This window comes from Athene noctua, chromosome 7 (genome assembly GCF_965140245.1).
Source record: "Athene noctua chromosome 7, bAthNoc1.hap1.1, whole genome shotgun sequence".
NCBI classification, from domain to species: domain Eukaryota; kingdom Metazoa; phylum Chordata; class Aves; order Strigiformes; family Strigidae; genus Athene; species Athene noctua.
The window spans coordinates 14,566,006-14,589,658 of record NC_134043.1 but is presented as its reverse complement, the minus strand read 5'-3'; the positions used below and the strand labels follow the sequence as shown (position 1 = coordinate 14,589,658).

Here is a 23,653-nt window from a genome sequence, read left to right as displayed (position 1 = left end):
ATTATTTGAATATATTTGAAGAGTATCCCAAGATCTTTTGAAACAATATTTGATAAGCAAATATCAATGTTTGTGCTTCCTCTTCAGGAGTGATAGGAGGATGTATTTTATATAATGTTTTTGTATTAGACTTAATAATTTCTGCCAAACCGTGTTGTACATGCTTGCACTTCAAAAAAATTGTTGAAATGTTCTGTTGACTTTTTGAAACTTTTTTTTGGCAATGTTACGCTTTCCATTTATTTTGTCCCTTGTTTAACAGTTTTTTGTGTGTGTTTTCAAAAGCACTTCCATTCACCATTCAAGGAATTCAATAGAATTCTAATAGGAACTGCACATAAATAACTACAGAAATCAATGCTTCAATTCAGCCAAGAGTTTTTTGTGACTTCAAAAGCCACAAGAGCATTTATTATTAGAAACATACAATTGACTTTTCTTGTATTATCATTTTGCATAGTGATTTGGTTTTTACCACCACAACAAGATGTTTGACAGTTTCATTTGAAAATGATGTATTTACATTTGACATTCCAAAACAGTGTAATTTTTATCTTTTCTGTGAAGCTCTATTCATGTTAATTTGCATGTTCAGCTCTGTGCAAAGATTGTCAGTGAAATATTCACTGGTGGATTTCTCCTCAAAGGTCAAACGAATGTTAAGCGTAGTCTCCTATTACTGTATTACAATAAAAATATAAAAGAAATTTTTAAAGAATTGAGTTAGGTTAATTTTTGTCTGTTCAGCTTATACAATGTAAAGCATATCCTCTCCTCTGAAATGCTCCATCTCCTGTGTATAACGACCACAGAAGTAACCAACCTCCAATAGCAGAGAGTTGTCTTGGTACTTCCACCTTTAGTATTTGCATTACAGCTCAGGCCATGTCAGCTGTAACGTCCTTTCGATCCTGAAGTTTTTGGGTGGGTTATACAAAGTGAGATGTTCTCAAAGGAGGTTCGTTGAGCACAGTAGAAGCTTTAGAAAATTGATGCTGCTTTTCATTTGAAACAGCCTAAAGATGATGTGACATGACATATAGCAGTCCGTGTTCAGTAGTGCTTACTGCCTTGTAGATGGACCTCTTGAGTCCTGTGGCTTTTGGGCAGCTCTTGGATGCATTTTCCATTCAGTAATATACAGTGTTATCACCTTGGGTGGAAAGCACGTCCATAAGGAAACAGAGTTTTGTTCTGGTTGTCAAGAGGGCGCTCATAAATTAGTGGATTTTTCTGCATTAATGTTTTGTTTTCACTGTTGCTGATAGTCTGAAAAACAAAGTCAGGTTGCTAGCAGGGACTTTTAGATGGCAAGCCTCCCCCCAGCTTCCCAATCTCCTGATTCCTGCTCACCAGCCAGTCTGGTTCTGCATGAGGAGGATGAGGTGATGTTAGGAACTGCTTTGCGGAATTTCATCTTGTGAACCAACTGGTGCTGAGACTTGCCACCCACCTCTTCAGTTACCTTGAGATGCAAACTAGCAGTCCCATTCTCAACAGCCTTGTTGCATGAGCAGGTACTGGTGCTGGATGCATGTTTTGGCACTTGAGAAGCATTTCAGATAGGTGGAGAGTTGGGGAAGCATGGCCTGTCTCTAGACTTTCTCTCTCCTAACTTTGGAGTGGAAAGTCTACACAGGTGAAACTTACAGTGCACCTTGAGAAAAGTTTTAATGGTGATGAAGGGGAAGAGAGGCAAGGTAGAGCATGTTGAGGAGCAAGACTAGTAACACAGACAGTGTCATAACCACAGTTCTGTTAATGTTGTCACTTGGAATTATATGCAGTTAGAATTTGAGCGCTGTCATGGTGTTATCTTAACACACACACACAAAAAAAAAGATAAAGGAAGTGAAGTCAGACCTTCTGTTGGTTCCTCAAAGTTCTTCCTCATTTCCTTTTACCACTTCTGTCTAATTCAGATTGCATTTGAGTCAGCTGCTTTCATCTTGACACTTACGTCGTTCAAGCATCCACGAAGTTAGTATGTTAATGTCTGCATTTGAACTGACTGATAGGTACACCAAAACCTATCTTACTTTTGTCACCACAGCATGTAGCTTCTTTTAATTTCCTTTGCTGTTCAGCATTTACAGAAACAAGATAATGGAACGTTGCTAGCACAATTTGTAAGCCTAATGTCTGAAATTTATTAAACATGGTTTTCTTCCTGAAACACACTCTGGCCCTTCCTCTGTTCTGTAGGTGCTTGCTATTTAACTGGTATATAAGTTGGACTGGAAGAAATAATAATGGGCATCTAAAAGTGATGGTTTTGTTAGGGAAGCTTTGTTAGGTTCTGTTAAGGGGCAAAAAAGGCTTTTTAGATTTGTCTGAAAGCAAGCATTTCTCTGTATTTTACGTTTGCGGGTCTTTTGTTTCTTTATATGAATCCCAGCTTATGACAGTAAGCAAGACAAACCAGACACCTCATGTTCTTCTTTAAACCATTGTTGGTATTATACATCTCCTCTTGCACTGCTGCTCTTACCTAGTCAATCCCAAATGTATCAGTGGAAAGGAGAAAAAATCTGTAATTTGTTTCGAATGCAGGAAAAAGAAACAGAATATAAAATAAACAGATAAGAGAGATGGGGAAGACTGGGAAAGAAAGTCTTCCCAGCTCTTGCAAGTAGGTGCTGGAAAACCTAGCATGGGGGTATTAAAATATGTTACTGGTCTGGAGCCACAAAAACTATTACTTGATACAGCACACTGTATGGTAGCTCCACCCTATCACGTAATCCCTTTCATTTAACATTGTTTCAAACTGGTTGAGGTTACTTATGCCCCATTTGCAGAACAGGTGGTTAGAAATTTACCTCAGGGACAAAAATATAGTTCTAAAGTTGGACGGAATACTTCCCTGACCACTCTTTTTACTGTATTTTGTACTCATCATTCCTTTTACAGAAGTGCTTTTTTATACTGCCTGGGCAGTGTGTCTGTGAGAGTTGTTCCTGTCCATATAATTTAAAAAAAAAGTAAATCTAATATCTAATTGGTGTTACAGTTTAAGCTTCTTAGTAAACATTCCATCAGCTATATATGGAGAAAAAATTGTGTTTCCAAGTGCTTGGAAACTAGAATACATACAGTCTTTGCAATCTCAGGTGAAGCAGTTTGAATTCTTTCTGTTTTATCATTACTATGCTCTTTCTGGTTTTTCTTTTTGGTACTGCTTGGTACTGGAACAGTCTCTTTCCTGTTCTTAATTGATCTACCTTTTTTTTTTTTAAGCTTAAAAATGAATCCAGTTGAGCTTTTGCAATACTGAGCAGCATGAGAGAGGACCTTCATCTGTCCCGTGGGCTGTGCGCCTGACTAAGCATCCTCATATGAGGAATTCCCTCTCTACAACAGCATGACATAGTTGGTTTGTGTTTGTATCTTATGACCTACTAAAAATATTCTTTTTCCTTCCCACTTACCTTCTAAGATCCTATTCTGCCGAATTGGTGTATAACCACTTCGTATGCAATATGAGTATTTTTGCAGTGGATTATGCCTGCTTGATAGAGTACAGAAATTGTCCACGCTTGTAGAAGAACATTGTTTTCTAACTAAATTTTTAAGAATAAATGTTGTTGTTGTGTTCTGAAAACAGTAATGACACTTTAAGAAATTTGCTTTTTTTTTTTTTTTTTTTTTTCCCCCCTAAATTTACACATGTTACTGGGACTGAAGTAGATCTTATCCCAGTTTCAGTAAATGACTGGATACAGTGTCCATGAGGGGTTGTGAAAACTACTGGGATTAGTAGAGAAAGCATAAATTGGATCAGAAACTGACCAAAGAGAAGATTGCAAACAACTAAACTGTAAAGAGCAAGTAACAGGATGGAGAGAGATTATTAGTCATGCTCTTCAAAAACCAGTCTTGAAATTAATCCTGTCTCATTACATTCATTAATAACCTTGGTGCAGGAATTATGTCTCTTCTTATTAAAAGCTGTAGATAACACAGTGTTAAGAAAGTTTTTTAGTATTTCAGAGGACTGGATTATCCTGTAAGGAAAATAAGATAAACTATTCATAGATTCGAGTACTAAAAAAATTTATATATTTTAATAATAAAAATTCAAGTATTTAAGGCATAAGAACATTTCTTAGGTTTTAGAAATCATGAAGTGGTGAGTAGGAGAGGAATTTGGGTATGCTGATAGTCATGTAACAGATCCCATATGAAGCATGAGCAAGGCTAACCCACCAAGCAGTTATCAGTGGTTCCCTGTCATCTGGTCTGCATAGGCTAATGATTTTTATTACGGGCTTGGAGAACAGAAGAGAATTGGGAATAACATGTCTTACATTTCACCCACCAGACCAACTAGGGGTGGCTGCAAATATGTTGGAGAAAAAGTTTCAGTGCAGAATTTTTACAAGTTTTTTTGTAAACTTTCCGAGGTAAAGTAGGGTCAAATTCATTACTGTCTCTAGAACACAGAGTGTGTTATTTAAAATGTATTTAGAAAATTATTTTCTCAGAAATATATGAATCTTTTAAAAGTTTAGACAGTTTCTGTTGTGCAGTTGTTTTCCAGGCTTTCTTTACGGTTTTGTATAAGAATACACCTGGAAACAAAAAGTGTTCTTTGAGAATTTTGAAATGTCTTAGTTTTTAAAAGGAATTACATAAATTGGATCCCAATTCATAAGACATTTATAATTTTAATATAAATATTAGAAGCTTAGTTTTAACTGTTAGCTATATTATAGGTAGATATCCTGATTTACTGAGCTTATGGCAACAAACTGAAATAATAGCCTCTTACTTCAGGATATTTGTGCTGAAACCAGATGAGGTCATAAAAGAAATTCTAGTTCTGTCCCCATTTCTCTGAAAAAGAATGCTGCTACTCAGTGCCCTATTAGAACAGACAAAAGGCTGATCAGCAGGAACATCTGGATCTGACTGTCAAATGGCCTAGTGTGGCAATACTACTAATTGCAGCTTGCTCTTAACATTAGTGTCCTATTTCAGATTTACAGCATTTGCAATAAGGCTATCAGTCTGTTACACTTTTTTTTTATTAATGTTTGGAAAAAAAAATAGGAAGGGAAAAAACCCCTTTATTTGTTCCTGAGCAATTGATGTAATTTTAATAATTGTGAGGAGTACATAGTCCTTTAAAGGCTTTAATACATCTACTCTATGGATGGGTCTGGCTGTCCTAAATGCTTTTTTCAGTGCTGACAATGTGCCAAGGTGAGCTGATCATATGTGTTTAAACCTCAAGGATGTTTGGAATGCTTTTGATGGTTTGTATGTCTATATGTTTTGTATACCAAAAGGATATCTCATAAATGTGTAAGTACATTTTAGTTAAATGCTGAATTGCCTTTCCTTCAGGATTTCTGTTCCTGCTTGTGTTTAGTTTCACCTGAGCTTACTTGGATCATGTCTATTACAATAAAAAAACTGTACAGAATTTGTCCATATAGGAATTTATTGTAAAATAAAATTCTGCTAACAAGCAAAATCAGTATTTCAGGCCTGTTCTTGTGGATGTTCTTATTCCCTGTTGAGTGTCTAATTGACTTTTCAGGTTAATTCTCTTCTGAAGTAAAATAAAGGCAGCCTTACTGTTGAATAAATGGGTGCTGGTTTGGATTATGTTAGAGAAGTTAAAGAGAGAAGATGATGTGTTAGATTTTTAGTAAACTGGATAGAAATGTGAACATCTGAAGTGATTTGTCTTGAGCTTTTGGGGGAGGCATCTTTTTTTCTTGAGGAAAAAGATTTTTGTGGAGTCTTATGCATCTTAATCATCTTAACTATCAAAATATGTGGAAGCACAAAGTGTCGGTATGTATGGAACATAAAATTAGAACAGGTAGAAAGTGAATATATTTCATGTGATAGTTTAAAAATTTTATGTGTTTGGCTCTTAAGCACTTACAGCAGTTCTGAAAAGTAAATTTAAAGTATTATTTCAGGGTCAGTCTGCATTTGCTTTAGAATGAAAAGCTTAGGTTTCTAACTCAGTTCATTTGCCATCTGAAAGGCATCTTACAACTTGCAACGTAAAGCTAAGCTAAGCTGTCTGATAGGTACAGCTAAAAATATATAGGAATCTTACTACTACTTTCCCTATGCCCAATTAAACATTGGCTACTGTGTATAAATATTTTTCTTCAGTAGCAATTACTGTTCCAAGACCTACACCGATGCATGGTGTAGTCGTTTTCCAGAGGATGTTAACTCAGCCATACATAGTTAAGTGTATGTCCCCTCAACTCTTCTTATTGACTGTAGCAGTAATACATCCCTTGAGCACCGTAAACCCTCTAAAGTATGATTCTCTATGGTTATGCAGATTCCTAAGAATTTTTTAAAATTGTATTTTTCTAAATGTTATTCATACTTCGCCTTTTCAGAGTATACATTCACTGACAGCTTAAGAGTTGTGTTCATACATCAGAACCTTTTTGAACAGTAATATTAATATGCTAAATATTTCAGTTAGGTTCTGGCCCTTACTGTTGAGAAGAGAAACTTAAGAGCATGTGTATAGTTGAGGCAGCTACGCAAACCTGTAGGGAGCCTGCAGCAGTTCCTAGAGACAGATTGTTTAATGCATTTTAGTTGCCTTTACCTTTCTAATTTCAGTGCCACCATCTCAGTACTTCTCGTGATCTCCTGCTGTAGCCAGGGTGTGATAGAGGTGGGTGGTCATCGCTGATGTCAGCTGATAGCTTTTTGACTAGCTGGTGCAGCAGAAGCAATTGCATGGAGAGGTCAAGATCTAGAATGCTGCATTCAAATAACTGTTAGAAACAGCTGATAATGACAGAAGTTTGGAGGGGAAGGAGGAGATCCTGGTTTATCTCTTCCTTCTGCTGCTGCATTTTTTCTGCTTTACCCATCCCTGCATATCTACGTGGTATTTTCAGGTAGGAGATGATGTATCATCCAGCAGCTACAGAATCAACTTGGCCTTACCTACCCCCCACCCCCCTGCTGCCCGAGCTGAGAGTTTTACACCAATTAGTAGATGCACTGACATGAAACTTGTCATGGCACAACATCTTTAATCTCTCTTCTATTTCATTCATCAGAATATCATGCATTCTCTTTCACTGGCAAAAGTAGCAGTGATTATTTTCAGTATATGTTTATTTATTTGGACTTGGACATCCGCAGAATAAGAAAAAATGATTGTGAATTAAAAGTCTAGACTCAGCAATATGCTGGCAAATAGTAAAACTGAACACTCAATAAGAAACTTAAGTGTAAGTTTGTGCTAGAGAGACTAATTGAAGAAAAGTGTATCAGCATCAAGTACAATAGCAAAGGCTCTCTTTCTGGAAAGATCTGCCAAAGTCATTGATAAAGATAAAATCCAGTCTTCCCTCAGATGCTTTGTGTGATTGTGTGCCAAAGATGATATGCTTGAGGGATCACAGACTTTATGCCAAGTTCTGTGGGATTTAAGGATTGCTTGTTAACTAGAGGAAATTTTTTTCTTTGAGTTGCATAAATTAACCTTTCTTCTAACAATTTATCTTTTGTTTATGTATTACTGTTCCTTGTTCATTTGTACTGTCATCATCATTCTCCCCCCCCCCCCCCCCCCCCCCCCCGTGCACCAGTCACTTTTCTTACCACATGGAGAAAAATTCTGCATCAAAAGGACTGGCACAGCATGCAGTGTAGATAAGAACCTGAGTGCCATGCTGGATCAGATTAAAGATCCAGAACTCAGTAATCCTGACAGTGATGAATAACATTCATAAGATGCAATAAGATGCAGATTCTGTATCGACTGAACCATCCTTGGTGTAGCCATATACGAACTGGTTATAAATCAGTTTCCTGGATGTTTGGTTTTAACGTGTAGGTACTGATGACTATAACTTTTATTCTGTCGAAGATGTTACTGTTTTTACATGTGTCTGGTAAACCCAAGAGCATTTCCAGTGTCTTTTAGGCAATGAAGTACTGGACTGAAAAAGGAAGCCACTAGCGTATTATCTTTTAAATAGTGCATTGTATAAGCTTTAGTGTTATTTTTCATAGCAAAAGAAAGAACAAGCATAAATTTGAAATTTTGAGGATTGTGTTTTTAATACATATGGCATGTAACTATTATAAAAGACCTTATTCTAATGCCAGTGCCTGATAAGAACAGCAAGAGATGTATGACCAGTGTGGGCTGCTGCCACTGACTCACTGCGTAATGACAGGCAAATTAGTCAGTTTTCTGCATCTTGTTCTACTCCTTTATAAATGAGAAATATTGTTTCCCAGTAAAACTCTTTGAGATCCTTGGATAAAAGGAGATTATTTTTTTTGTACGCCTACTGAGTATATAAATTTGAAGTGAGAAAGTGCAGCAAATACCAGGTTCTATGCAAGTCTTTTACCAGTACAGACACAGTACGATGAGTCTTGCTGCTGCTCATTATGGATTGTATTAAAGCACCTCATACTCCTGAAGACCTGTAAAGCACACTGAAAAAAAGGAGTTTAGGTCAGACTTGACACTTAAGTGTGTGTTCTGTTCAAGGCTTTTTATAGTTAAGTACAGCTTCAACAAAACTTCTCTGACGCGTGCATTGGTAACTACCATTCTTTGATACGCCAGATACTGTACCACCTTCAGATGAATTAGTACAGGGAGCCTTTTAGAGCTGTTTTCTGTCAGTCTCCATCACCTCTTTCACATTATGTCTTTGGATCTGTTTTATTACTGAATTTTCATAATATTTTGGAAACTTGACCTTTCCAGAATTGTTTGCGTTAACACTACAGTCTTAACCTTTCCCCTGGTGCCTCCTGAAACAAAACACAAATTAATGATTCAGACACCACAAAACAAATCACATGCCGCTTGTTTCTTCCCAACTATTCTTCATTGTCATTGTTTGCTGTATTGCATGCAAGTCCTTGTGTATTCTGTGGTGAAAGGGATCTAAATAATGCAGATTTTAAGGGGGGTCAGTAGCAGATGAGGGAAATGATGCAACAGTTTCAGGCATATGCAGATTATTTGGATAAACATAAAAAGAATGCAGTGACGTGGAAGTTAACTTAGGTTGATGTATAGTTTGATTTTTAATAAAATCAGACTTATTTTGGGATAGTCCATAAATAGTTGTGGAAGTGGCGGAGGGTACCTGAAATTTCTGACCTCTGGTGCTTCAAGGAAGAATATGCTGTTGTCTCTTTTTGTAAATGATTGCCCCTCTGGTTTTGCATCTTTATCTTCTTCTGTTCCATTTATCATCATTCTTTGTCCCTTTTTAATTTACTGACTTCCTCAGAGGTTTTCTTCACAACAAGTGCCTGTTTTAGCTTCATCATTTAAAAAAAAAAAAATCCCATCAATTACTCTAGCTATCACTGCATTTTATCCACTCATATTCTGCACCAAATTCAGTAAATACACAATCTAAAACTTCAGTTTTGAATTTCTCTTTACATTTTCCCCACCTTTTCACCATTTTCCACTCTTTTATTCTTCACTTGAAATTGCTTTTACCGAAATGTATGATCTTTGCTTGGCTGGATGTTAATACGTTTACTCAGTTTCTCTTGTTTTGACCATGAAAGAAGCAGCTTCCCCCGTTGTGGCCACCTGCTGTGCTCCTTTTGCTGCTGTAGTGCTTATGCCACAGCACAGTGAACCATATTGGGGAACTGGTCTGACTGAAAAATAATTTTGCCAAAATTGTGTTGCTTCTTAATTTCCCACTCTGGTTTACCATATGGCTGTACAAATGGCCATGTCAGCAGTAGGGAGAGGATGATGCAAGGCTGGAAACGAGTGGCCAGACTCAGGAGTGGGTCAGGAATGCTGCGTTAGCTAGCGGTGCCAGGTTATGTCAAAATAAAGAGTTCATCAGAGTAAAGTCTAATTGTCTCTGATGTGATCACATCCTACTTCTGGAAATCCTTCTCTCTGCTGCTTTTTTCCCTTTGCTTCTCACCCTCTCCCTTTCCCCTTTATTGCTTAACATATTTTCCAAAGCTGACTGTTGATCTCTTTCTTATAAGAAGTGATCAGTAACAACATCGGTATAAGTCTCCATTTCTTAGTGGGCACAGGAGGTGGAGCCTGTCATTCTCAGGACATGTTGAAAACCTCCTATTTGAATCATTTGGGTGGGCATCTTTAGTCAAACCTGTACCATCATTTAGAAATAACTGTTAAATAATTATGATGAAGTTTAGACTCACTGCTGGAGTTGGATTCCTATAAGTTTCAGAAGAATTGTTTAAATCAGTAGTTTTCCAAGGCATCAGAGTATGATACCTGTTTAATACGAAATTTTAAAGATTTGAGTAATTTTGATAGAATCACTGGCAACAAAAAAGATGTAATATAACCTTATCTGCTTTCATAGTGCCTTTCCAGCGGGGACCAGATACCTTCACAACAAATAATTTTGTTTTTCATGTCTCTGAAATTGCAAGGTGCTCTTTGTCAATAAACAAATATAAATAATCCCACCCTTTTCCTTAGTCTACAGAGATGCGCTTTCATTCATCTTCAATCAAATTATTAATAGCAGCATAAAAGTGCTTGTGGGTTGGTTTTTTTTTTTGGGGGGGGGGGGGGAAGGGTGGTTTGTTGTACTCTACAAATATTAAACTGATTCTAAAATGGTGAAATATACATCTGAACTTCACTTACCTGCAAAACTGGGTATTTTCAAATCTGAGCCTAGTTTAAGGCCCGCAAAGACTATGAAATCACATCTAAATCCAATTCTTCATACTCCTAAGGTGCTGGCTAAATAGATGTTCTGGCTTGATTCAGACCTGTATGTAATGGCGCATCTGCATGTGTTTAAATCTCAGAATGTTTCAGCTAAACTAAAAATACCTTTCTATTGTTGTTAAATTCATGTAAATTATGTTCCCTGTATTCCTTTATTTACTTGGGAAAAAGTAAGAGAGAAGGTGTCATTGTTTAACAGTGTGATACACACCATTGAGACAGATTCTGCAGCTCGGCTCTGATATTCAGCTGTTTACATCCTTTCAGAAAGTAATGATATTAATTATCCTCTGGTCAATCATATGAGCTGTAGTTCATTGTGTTGTCCTTGCCTTCTTTCTGGCTATCACAATCCTGATTATTGACTTTCAAAATTTCCATTTGTTTCTAGGACAAAAAGATCAATCTTCGGTTCTTTCAAAGATCAAACCATGAAGTAAACCAAAAATTTGAGCATAATGCACTGAAACACACATGAGCTCTCTCAGGCTACAGATCCTCATTCAGTATTTAATTTTTTTCAGTAAATAAGTGGTTTTCCAAACAATACCAGGATTTGATGCACTGCCCTGGTGAAGGTGAACTATTGAATTCCATTCTCTGGAAGTAACTCCAAATCAGAAATAGAAAACAGATTGTTCATAGGCATTTAAAATGTAAATAATATGACTTTTTGTAGGTTTATGTCCCATGATCTGTATACCTTCTCCCAAAATATCCCAAGGCCTTACTACATGTGCACTTGGGGATCTGCTGCCCATGTCACAAGGCTGGCAGCACTCCTTTGCCTGAGAGCTCTTACTGTCGCCTTCTTCCTATTCTCAGTAGTCATATAATGTCTTCTTAGCCTTTATCCCTTCTGTATTGTTGGTACCTGCCGATAACATGGATCCTACCATCTGCTCTTTTCTGTAAGCCCTTGAATTGCTATTCTCTTTTCCCTACTGAAAGGAAGGCGTGATCTTTATTCAGGAGTTGCTCTCAGATTCCTGAGGTAATATTTTTCTTGAATTGCTGCCACTGGAGATAGTAGTTGTGTTCTCTTTACCTAAATGTTGCTGTCAAATAGTCATTTCTCCCCTGTTGCCTTGCCTAGATTTTTATGTACTTTCCATAGTTGTTGTATTTTTATCTGTAAGTGTTCTGAAAACAGGCATTTAAGTAATGGCTCTCTGGTCTCCCTTAACTCTGATACAGTTATTCTGGAAAGCAATTTTGTATTACCTTCAATTCTCTATCAATCATATTCAGTAGAAAATTGAAAGGAAATTCTTGGTGAAACCAACAAAACAGGAAAACAAGCTAACTGGAAAAGTGAATTTCAGATGAGTGTTCAAACTATTGTAATTTTAAGAGCTTTCCCATCCTGGTTCAGACTGAAAATTCAACAGCCCATGGAGTTGCAAGAATGAGATTTGTGGTATTACTAAAATATTAAAATTTGCCATGTAATGGTGGCATGGCTATTCCTGCTCCAGCTACCAGTGTCTTCCGTATCATGTTTCAGAGGAGTGTAACAGCAGGTTTACAAAATGACTTAATAGAATAAATAGTGGCAAAAACATTAATGGTCGTCATAGATGTAAGTTATTGTGCTGTAGTGACCAACATGTGCCAGAGAGATGTACACGTAGCGTAGCCTATACATCTGTTAAAAAACAAAGCCTACCACAATGTATGCATAAGATGTAGGTTTGGGTATCTGCGCTCATCAGTTACTTATTTTGGATTTCTTGAGAGCTAGATGAGATTTTTCTGCACTTTCATGAGCTCTGTCAGCACTTGTTCAGTCTAGTTGGCACCTCTTCATTTCTCTCTGTTTTTTTTCAGCAGATTTTCTTAGAGAAAGGCGGATGATCTAACACTGTGAAGAAATTCTAATTTGTGTTTCTCTTTATATACTTCCAGAGGACAGATGGACACGTCTGTTATTTAATAATGCTCATGTTACATCCTTCATAAAGAATCAGAATAGCTCCTAGCAGTCTGCCTGCCTGTCAGTAGCAGACACAAGCTTTTTGCTGGTTTTGTGTTAAATAACAGGGATTTCTGCACTCCGGTCTCCAGCTTTCAGAGTTTGAGAACAGCACATTCTCGGATGGGTACTGTAGATTCCTCATACTCTTGGCTGCTGAGAAGTTCTCTCTCTTTCAGAGATTTTTGTGTGACCTTCTGGTAAATAAACATGCTGTGCTGGTTCTTGGAGAGTGGGAGCTACTTTTCAAGAGGATAAGGCGGTGGTGATAATAATAAACTCTTTACCATTGCCTGCCTCACTGCACATAACATCACTCTCATTCTTAAGAAATTGCCAGAGCATCGTGACACCAGCTCCTGAATCTGGAAAGGATAAGCTTCGTTTCATTTTTTTCTTCTGAACAGTCAGAACTGAAGAACCCTCGGATATTCTTTGGCTTGCCTTCTGAGCCACTTCACCGTCGACTAATGCTGAAGGAGTGGCATGGTGCACGGCACTGGCTACCCGCTGTTTCACGAGTGGTGAGTAACATTCCCAGCAGCCTCAGTTCAGGAATTGAGTGATCCAGCTGGAACCGCATTTGAGAAGCAGAGACTTCTTAAACCTTTGCTGGACTGTAAAGACACCCATCGATCTATGTGTTTCTAATCTCTTTTCAACTTTCTGGAGCCACTGAAACCTTTCCAGTAATGGGTCACCGGGTCTCCTTCCTATGATCTGGGGAATAAGTTGTATGTCTTTGTCGCACCTTTACACAGAAGGTATCAACAATTTCGTGGTGGGCTAGGATGTTATCAGTGTTACTCAGTTTGCTGACAGTTCAGACACTCTTGAAGTCTGATATTGGCAGCCTATTTCAGCAACTGCATGGTTGTACCTAGATGATTAGTTAGTATTTGCCAACCCTTAGTGACAGGTACTTGCTAAAGTGTCCTTGGTCTGAAGTCAGTATTGCTAATGCCAATATAATGGCTGGGAATTCAGAAGGGATAATCTGGACTTTGTTGGCTGGAGTGTTCCCCATAGACATAATGCAACGGAACACAGTCAGATCTTCTTTGTATGCTGTTAAAGAATGAAGTTTCTATATCTGCTCCCAGGTTTATTATTCTGTAATGGGAAAAGGATCCTATCAGTTTCATGGGTTGAAGTTTTTTGCTTCTTCTTAATATGGCAAGCTTGTTCGTCTCTGTCATGGTTCCACTAATTATATCATGAAGGACTTAACTGGGAAAACTGAACTAAGCAGCTGGTGGTTTGATTTTGTCTTGGTGCTGTGAATCTTTGTGAGCCTTACTATTCTGGGCTGTCTCCTTTGTTAAGATGAAGCTTGTTGCTAACTCAGTTTACCGCTGCGTTTTTGGAAATACAGCATTTCCTAAAGTCCATATTCTTGTAGTGAAAGAGTTGATTCCCCAGAAGAACTGAATCTGATCTGTGATATTCCGATGAGAACATCTTGCTATTTAGAAAGAAAGTAATCTCATCCTGTCAGCAAATATGGTTATTGCTTGTGTCTTCATATATGGCTATATTGGTGTCTTAATTTTAAGAGAATATCTCTTCTGAACATCCGTGGGAGCATGAGGAAGAGCTTTGTGCCCTCAGCTGAGTGTGGTACCACCATGCAGAGACCCTGCTCTGCAGAACAACACTACTGTGACTTTCACCTGTGGCTCCTGCAGCTACTTCCAGGGGAACTGGGCTGTGCTGCAGAGCTGCCAGGAGGGGAAAGTGTGTGTGAATTGACAGTAGAAGATAGAAGAACCCGGTTACTTGGTTTCTTTGTTAATGTGCACATTCCATATCCTGCCGTATGTTCTTCTTCTTTAGCCTTTTAATTTTGGGCTGTTACAGATGATGCCCTTTAGAAATGCTTCAGTGATGTTGGACTGCATGCCTGCTGTAAAACATCGTTAGAACAAATTAAAAATGTTTTCTAATAATGTTATGGTAATGTTAGTGTTAATACAGCATGGAAAAATTAACTAAAATCAACAACAACAAAAGACCGTTTGGTTTTATCCTTTATAGTGGTATTAAATGAGACTCATGATATTTTCTTATCTAAACCCTGAAAACCTATCTTTACAGCAGTGGGGAGGAATAATATTTTTCATAAGCAATATAAATAAACTGAGCTTCTAAGATAATATAGTTTAGCTATTAGCTAAATAGCTTTTTAGCTTAGCCTATTATTTTTTTAAGGATATGAATTCTAGATAATGAAAAAGCGTTGGGATAAACAGTCCAAGGCAGTATTACTGATGCTGCCTTATAATAAAAGAAGTCACAGAGTAGCATAATTTTTATGATATTGTGTCTTTGCCTCCAAGCGAAAAAAATAGTGATTCTCTGTATGAGGTAGAAGTTTCACTTTCTGTCATGTAATGCAGAAGGTAGGAAATAGCTTGGGAAAGCTGAGTTTAATTATAGAAGAGTGCCTAAAGAACATGGTGTAAGAAAGTGATTGGGCCTGTCTGCAGAGGCACTTGAATGAAAAGAATTTTTAAACATAATGCCCGAGAGGAGCAGTTCCGGTGTGCTGATTCAGAGAGCTCGTCACCTTTTAATGCCATCTTCATAGATTTATTTGTATGTTGTTAGACTGTTCCTTCTCAATGCACTTTGTGCAATCTTTTCACTTTAAAGAAAAAAATGAATGTAATCTTTTATCTTCTAAGTGTCTTTTCACACTTGATAGGGACTGTAAGTTTTCTTCTCTTTTTATGTATCAGAAAACTTAGCTACTGGAAAGCTCTATCATGTCACTGTCAACATGTTTGTGCATGTTGAGAATAAACTTGTACTCAATCAGTTTTCCTGCAGGGTTTTCTCTTCTCCTGAAAGTCTTGTTTTGTAGGAGGTTGTCCCTAAGCATTACAGGTGTTGAATTAATTCTGTTGGTGAAGATGGTAGAAAAATGAGGCAGGGGAAGTTCTGAAACCCAGAATTAACTCAAAATTTGTGCATCTAGGAGACTGTTAGGGAGAAGTCACTTGACTGTGCAGGTCCTTTATGCATTGTTCTGATGGTGTGGGAATCTTTTGATACCTCATGTTAAAATCTGAGAGATTTAAAAGCCTTTTAATGATTTTTGGTAATGCTGTGTAGGTGATTATGTTGCCGTCCATCCCTTCTGTTTAACCATGTGGAAAACATCTCAGCAGAGTGCATCAGGCACCTTACACAGGTGGTGTTACTCTGACTATAGATGTATCTGGCATCTTTCTTTTAAGCTTGGGAGCACACTTGGGCATGATTCTTGTCTCTTGGCTACAGTTTTTCTTCTTGCTTCCAGGTGGTGTGTGTTTGGTTTTCTGTGAGTTTTGGGAAAGTTTTGGTAATTTCTATTGCTGTTTGGTCTTCTGTATCCACTGCAAAGGAGAGGAGTAGGACATGGAGTAGCAAAGACAAGAATGGAGTAGGCCAGAGAGAGGTTGAATGGTGGTTAGAGAAATGGGCATAATGTAGAGAAGGATTTGAGTGGTGAAGGGAATTGAACAGTTAGAAGGGGGACTGTTAGAGCCTTGAGAAGTGAAGAAGGGACTTGGAGGAGATCTGGAATACTTGAAGGAGGGGAATGGTACGGAACTAATGGTTTCAGTAATAAATAATTTTCTTTGTAGTTTCAGTGAATCTGTAGCATCAGCTTGTGAATCTGATCCATGTTTGTACCTGTCTTTCCAGGGAAAACAACAGGAACAAGAGCCAGGCTATTTTAAGATTACTTAATTAGCATATTATTTAAATTGCCTAATGATGCCTAATGACTTCTAAAAGGGCTATTAGTAGCCACATTTAAATGTCTGAAAACATAAACTCAACAATATGCTATCTCCAGTGTTCACTGTTATCTACTGTTTCTTTCAGGGATGATAACATGCACTTGCTAAGACAAAAAATATTACATTTGATGTCAAATATTCATAGAAGAATGGTTCTATCAAGAGAGACCATATCTGTCTTTATAAAATTAGAAAATATATTGAGAAAATTTTCTTGTTTATATTACCAACTTGATAGGAATTTTTGTTGTTTTTAATGGTATTCATAGAAGTAACTTAAATATTCGTTATTGTATAAACCATAGCCTTTTATTGTGAGTTTGTGAACTCTGACCATAAGCAAGAATTATAGTGGTATATTTTAGAGCTGCATTTTCCTTTAAATAAAGCAGAAATACCTAGAGTAAGGTCTTTTAGAGCTTTTGAGAAACTAAGCTAGATTCTTTGTAAAACTTGCCCCATTATTTTTGATATTTACTTACTGAATACATCTTAGAGGTACGCTTTCTCATTTGTGTAAGTTAGCACTAGTGGAGACTAATCATATCTGATCTAGTGGTGAACTTTTTTCTAAAAAAAGATCATAATTTTGGGATAGCTGACACTAGGTTGAAATCTGGGTGTTCCCCGTGTCTACCATCAACTGTCTCTGCACTTGGCATTATTCAGAGGGAGACACTGCGCAGATACTCATTTGTGCTCTGTATTTTGAGAGGTGATTTTTTTTTATCCACGGTAGCTTCTGTTCCCTTTTAGAAAAGGGAAATGAATCTGTCCCAAAATGTTGACTGCTTGGCAGTTGAGCAGAAAAAAGTGTTCAATGATGGCCTCAAAGGAAAGGTATTTAAGGAAGTGATGATTTTACTTGCTGGCAGCTTCCTTTCCACTGCTTTTATAGAAAACAGCAAAAATTTTGATTCTCACCTTTACCAAAAGGATGAGAAGCTGAGAAACTTGGGTACATTCTGCAGAGCTTTTTCTCGTTAGGGACACTTAAATTTATCATTTCTGTCAGAAGACTTGAATCTTTTTGGCTCCACAGGCTTGAAGGAATTCCAGTTTGTTTGTCAGAGATTCACGTCTCCACATACCAGTGCACACTGGAAGTATGGGTCATTTAGTGTGTATGGATCCTTGAGAACTGAAATGCTGGGCGGAAATATGTCTACTTATTAAGTCCTCTACTGTGTTTAATGTGGACTGCAATTGCACCTGAGGAAGTAGTTACTTCCTAGATTTAAAAACTGCAGCATCATTTCCATTCTTAGTTTTTAGGGCAGGAGTTACTGCCCTGTCTTTGATAGGGATTTTGGCTAAATGTCAGTTGTCTACATAATAGCTTGTACTGAATTTACAAATATTAAAGGTCTACTATCATAAAAGTACATTGACTTGTTGTGTTACCGAGATGCTTGTCAGAGAGCTTTGGAGACAGGATTTCATCCCTTGTATAGAAATAACGAATATATAGAAATAATGAATAGCAGAGTGAGTTAGTTTTATACTGTGACTATTGCTTAGGCTGTCACTGCACATCAGCTACATAAAATATGTGTTCCATACATTGTTTTGGAAATCATGGTATTGTGGATAAGTTGTTTTTTTCATGCACATTGACATTACCTTTTTATTTTGACTAAGAATTACCTTTCTGGCATTTGTGGTATGGCAACTTTGCTGAAGACATGCTCACTAAGCCTTGTGTTAGGTCTCCACTGTCAGGTTTTTGTAGACTACCACATGCTTGTTATAAATTTGAAACAGAGAGACATTCAGCGTAATCATTCATTATTACTTAAAGTACTTTTTCAGTAGAATCAAAGGAGAACCGAGAGCACTGAGGGAATTAGTTAAAATCTGTCTTTCAGACCTGCTGCCTTGCATAGTCCCTGGCTCAGTAGAGGTGGGGCTTGGGAGTTCAGCACTTGCATGGAGGAGCAAAGAGAACTGACTGCAAGTAAAGATGGAACAGCCTTGCAAATTTCTGGTTTCTAACAGTCTGGGGGATTATAACTGGTTTTGTTCAGTTAAACTGTTAAATTCAATATAGTGGAAGAGACTATCCAAACGTTTTTTTGCTAAGCATTTTGTAAAGCTGCTGTGTGTTGGAAGGTGAATTAGTTTGCATAGAAGGCTCTTAAATCAATCTGCTGCTTCAGTCATTTTACTTTAAACAGAAAAAGAATGCTGTATCCTTATTTTTAAAACAGTGGGAAAAGATTGTTAAAGGCTAGGACGTTGCAGTCTCTCCTGTATACAGTTGAACAGTAAAATAACATATGTTCATTTTTAACGGTAATTTTTTTTACACAAATAGTGTGAACTTCACTGTGGCATATAAAGCAAAATTAGTCACTCGATTAAGACTCCTTTTGAGAGCAACTTTTATCATTAGATTATTTTGTTGCGAGTAAGTAGATGTCAGTTATAGGCAATGTAGTGGAAAAGTTGATTTGCGTTTCACTTATTCACAGTTTAGTGACTAGGCTTATAACCACCTCTGTCAGCATGGTTTTCTTAGAATTAGGCTTTGGTAAAAAAAACAAAAACAAAAAAACCCCAAAACCAACCCAAAAAATTGGCCTGATCTTTTCATACCACAAGTTTGAGAACATTTGCTATGATGACGTGTGGACTTCTGTATTGGGCTGTGGTTGCAAACAGGTTGGCATTTATAGTTCTGATAGGGGAAGAAAACAAAAACCGAACTCGCTCCCAGCCTCTCAGTTGAGGCATGGTAGCTGTGCTTGCAGTCTGCAACACAGTAAAGAGGCTTGGGGTGAAGATTTGAACCATCTTACGGTTTTAGAGGCAGAGAAGGTATCTTAACAGGGTACTGCCAGAGCTCGGGTTGTTTCACAAAGAAGACTAAGAGGTAATTTGATTACTGTCAAGGTATCGTCAGGGGCGATGGGCTCTTCTCTGTTGGTTTGTGGCCAGAGGTGTGTGCTAGGTTTCTGTCAGATTATGGATTTGGCCAGATGAAAGTTCTCAGAAACATCAGAGAAGTAAATGAAATTGAAGACACTGTGATAGGTAGGTGATTAAACTGCATTCAGGGTTTTGTTCTTGCTTAAAATCAGTAAATACATGAGATAAATATCAGTGTGATAAATAGTAGTGTGACATTAAGCTTAAGAATAGCCTTTTATAATTTTGTAGTACACTTTCCTTTTAATAGCCTGTTGCTCTTTAAATTCAACACACACTAACTCTGCATGTGTGTGTTCATTTGCCTTTCTCAGCAATGTTTTATTTCAGCTGGAGATGTGATGTTTCTTTTATTGCTTCATTTTTAGTTGATTGTAACATGGTTATGTGCCTGCTTTTTCAGTGGACATGAAACTTCATACTGAAGTGAGCCAATATGATAAAGAAGCATTAAAGTCTCTGTTGTCTTCCTGAACGTGAATGCTTTAGAGGTGATTGTAGAAGTTTGTTTTCCTACTAAAAATAAATTCAGTAAATAATAGAATAATTGAATTAATTAATCTTAAACCAGCAGTATTGAAAGTTTCTTGTTGATTCTGAATGGCAGCTGATTTTAGAGGTTTTCGGCTCCAAGCAAAATGGCCAGATAATTTTTCTCAGTCGGTTATTCTATTAAATGCAATGACACTAAATGTTTTTATATAGAAAATGTATACCTGTACCTGGAAAATAATTCACTATCACGTTAGTAAAAGGAATCTAACTTTTAATTAAAGGTCTGGGATTTAGTTGGGTGGGCTGAGATTAATAGTATATAAATACAGAGTTTGTCAGTGGATTTTAGTTTCACTTAGGTCGCATGGTCATTTTGGTGCTGTAGTGCATTAAAAAATTCTTTTCTAGGTTTTGTGCCTTTACTTTTTGGATGTGGGAATATAGGGATGGGGTTGGGGTTTTTTTTTGGTTGCAGTATATTCATAGTTAGTCTTGACAGTGTGATGTTGTTTTTCACACCATTAATAACATCTGCTATTTTTGTTAAGTTAATTTTGTGGAAACTTCCAAGTATTACCGTGTAATTCTATAAAGAACAAAGCTGTAAGGAAGAAAACAGTCATATTCAGAAACAAAACATAAAACTTTAAAGTTTTTTCAGAAGTCTACTTTGATGAACCCTGGTAAGAATTACAAACTTTTTATGTAAGTTTGGATCTTGTCTTTCCTCTTACATGATGTTTTCTTCCAATATTATTTTTTTACAGAAGTTTCTGTAAGTTTGTCAATTTAGTTTCAAAAGAAGGAAATGCATCCCAAAAGGAAAAGCATTTTTAGATAACTCTTAGAAAATACCCATGAAGATAATTCCTCTTACTCGTTTATGTACAGAATTAATCGTAGTTTAACAATTTACAAAACTCAGAAAGTATGTAGATGAGCGCCTGGAGCCTGCAGCCTGGTCTTAACATTTAATCATGTCATAACCCCTGACAAGGTGTGACTGTTGAGGTCGGTATGCCACAATTTTGGAAAACTTCTGGTTTGGCTTTGAGTTTCACTTTGTAAGAAGTACAGATAAAATTGTCCTGTGATCTTCTGGGTCAAGATCTTTGAAAATGATCATTTTACAAAGTAGGTTTGTACAATTTACAAACCTGGGGAGCTTAAACCTCCTTAAGATACTTTGCTAAAGAAACAAAACCCACAAAACTGATTTATATATTTAATTTCAGTGCAGGTGAATTGTTATCAATTTTACCTTCTTAATCATTTGAACACGAGTGATATTTTCATTGCCAGATTCACTCAAATAATTTTGAACTTCTGGTCCTCTTGGACCGGCTTGAAAATGGAAATTGTTTCCTATGAAGAAAATCTTTGAGAGGAGGCAGAGGCGAGTCTGCAAAATACTTATGTAAACTGCGCTGAAGTTGTACAAATGTGAGAGTTCTTAATAAATAAACAAAATGAGAACTTGAAATTTGGGATGATATGAATAGGGTGATGCTTTTGCTACTGGGCAGGTCTGTCAGGAAAGCTGCTGTCACCCTGTGCAGACAGTTTTCCGTTCTAGTGCCCAGACATGCTTTGGGGTCTTTCTCTAGTGTGCACCTCAGGAGCAGCTGAAGAGGTAACCTGCTCCACACTCATCCCTCAGGGCCCGAAAGCTGGGGAGAGGCTGAGTATCCAGGTGTCAGGAGGAGTGCGAGGCAAGGGTGGCTGAAAGCCAGGTTCACGGATGAAGTGAGGTCACTTCTCTGGGCAACCTTGCTAAAAGACTTCCCTTGGTTTGTTTTCTGTTTGAGGAGGAAGTGGAATTGACAAGCGTTTTCCAGGCAGGTAGCCAGACAGGCATTATTTTAATGTTTCCGGCAGAAAATCGGTGTTTTTTGGCAAACTGAAATTTTCCATGGGAAAATTTCTCTTTTGTGGAAATGGCATTTCTGATTAAAAACTAATTTTGATGGAAAGTGTCCAATTGGTTATATTCAGCCTTAGAATTAGCATCTGCTGTGTTTAAGTCTATTGAAGATAATTTGGCTTAGGTTTAGCAACTCTGAACAGAATATACATAGACAACTTTCCTCCCTCTGTCTAATACCTCAGTTCTAGTGCCAGCCGAAATTCAACTTGAAGTTGGCTATGAGTAGAATAAAAGCTTTTTCTGAATTTTGCCAGTTTGTTTTCAATTCAGACTGCCTTCAGCTTCAAAGGCTTCACAACACAGATGCCATGGCTGGAACTAAAGCTACCAATTCAACTAGCTGCTCTGGACTTGAGGTTCCTGCTGTGTGCAGCAGTATCGATCTGTGGGTGCTCAAGTGGCTAATAGCTAGCCCACAGATTTTCTCCATCAGTGTTTTCTGTTGATGTCTTTAGATAACTGTGGTTGAGGCTTGCAGGGCATACAAGATGTGGGACTTGTGTTCATTTACAGTCACACCAAGTTAGAACATGTAACTTTCCAGAATTTGGTGTTTCACCCCTGTTTTATCTGCTTAGTTGTATACAACTGTTGAAGACCAGCAGTTGTTATTTACATGTAATTTCTTACTTTTTTTGGCTTTTTAGATTGTGTTAAAAACCTGTCCTATCTGTAGATGGAATAGCTGAAATCAAAACCTAATTCTCACTTGATATATTTCCTTGATTCAGCACGTATAGTCAGGCTGTTGTTCAAGTTTAGAGCTGTTAATAATTAGTATCCTGAAAGGACTGTACTAAATTATTCTAGCTATAGACAGTTGTACATTGTCATTAAAGGATTGAAGATTACCAGGCTTCTCTTAGATACTAAAGAGCTTTTGGTTTCTACTAGGCCTGTAGAGGACTGTAAACTCATTATTTAATAGGTAAAGCTTTTTTGAGTTGTTTAACAAAGGAGAATAAAATTTAGTTTCTCCTTAAGGTTCTGAGAAAAGCTGTAGGAAGAAGTTTTGGGGTTTTTGGGTTTGGTGTCATTGTCATCCATCCATGTGTCCATCCCGCCCACCTGCCCCCCACCTTAAGCACAATATAAAATACTAACTTGTTATTATCGCCTGGTGTTCTGGATTTAGTTTGTCTGAACTTGCACTGACTTCAACCCTTTTCTCTTTTGGTGAGTAAATATTTAGGCTTCCTAATCCTAGAGTTGTACAGGAGCCAGAATTTCCTTTTAATGAAAAATCTATTTAAATCTATTTAACCTAGTTTAAGAACACATTTAAAAAAGAACTGCAAATTTATTTTGAGAAGTTTCTATCAAGAAGATATTTTAGTAATGTTTCATTATAGTCTCCATTTATTACATCTTATTATAGCATTGAGTCATGAAACCAAGAATAAGAGATCCAGGAATGAGAAGAGTTAGATGTAGTAATCATCTGTGCGAGGGTCACAGATTGCCATTTTTAAGGCTATTTTCAAACAAGGGCAGGTTATGGATATAATGGTTGAAAGTATTGGAGGTGGAAATCACTTGGAAAACTTTTCTATTTATTCCTAGTAATCTTTACACATGATAAATTCCTCCAAATATCATGAGCTGACAGCTACATACTAGGAAACAAGGTGGGTTTATGTCTTATCAATGCATTTGCGTATTTGTTTAATTTGTAATATTTTAAAGTATAGAAGGATAGTGTAAATTCACCATTTTGTGATACTTAAACAGCACTCTTCTCCCTGGTTCTTTTTCCTGGCAGCTTTATAATTTTCTGACTGCTTTACCTATCTGCCTTTCCACAG

General features: G+C 37.2%; 1 protein-coding gene across 5 annotated transcripts in view; it reads left to right on the top strand.

Annotated features, from left to right (window-relative positions):
* PTPN4 (protein tyrosine phosphatase non-receptor type 4) overlaps nt 1-23,653 on the top strand; it is a 114,579-nt gene that overhangs the window by 9,778 nt on the left and 81,148 nt on the right. Inside the window, exon 1 of one of the 5 annotated variants that reach the window (XM_074910788.1) lies at nt 3,281-3,372. The exons of 3 other annotated variants lie outside the window; for them this stretch is intronic. The gene's annotated coding sequence lies outside the window, so the exon portion shown is untranslated. Of the gene's footprint in view, nt 1-3,280; nt 3,373-13,137; nt 13,229-23,653 lie in introns of those variants that run through there. One more of the 5 variants, XM_074910789.1, reaches the window with a different exon arrangement.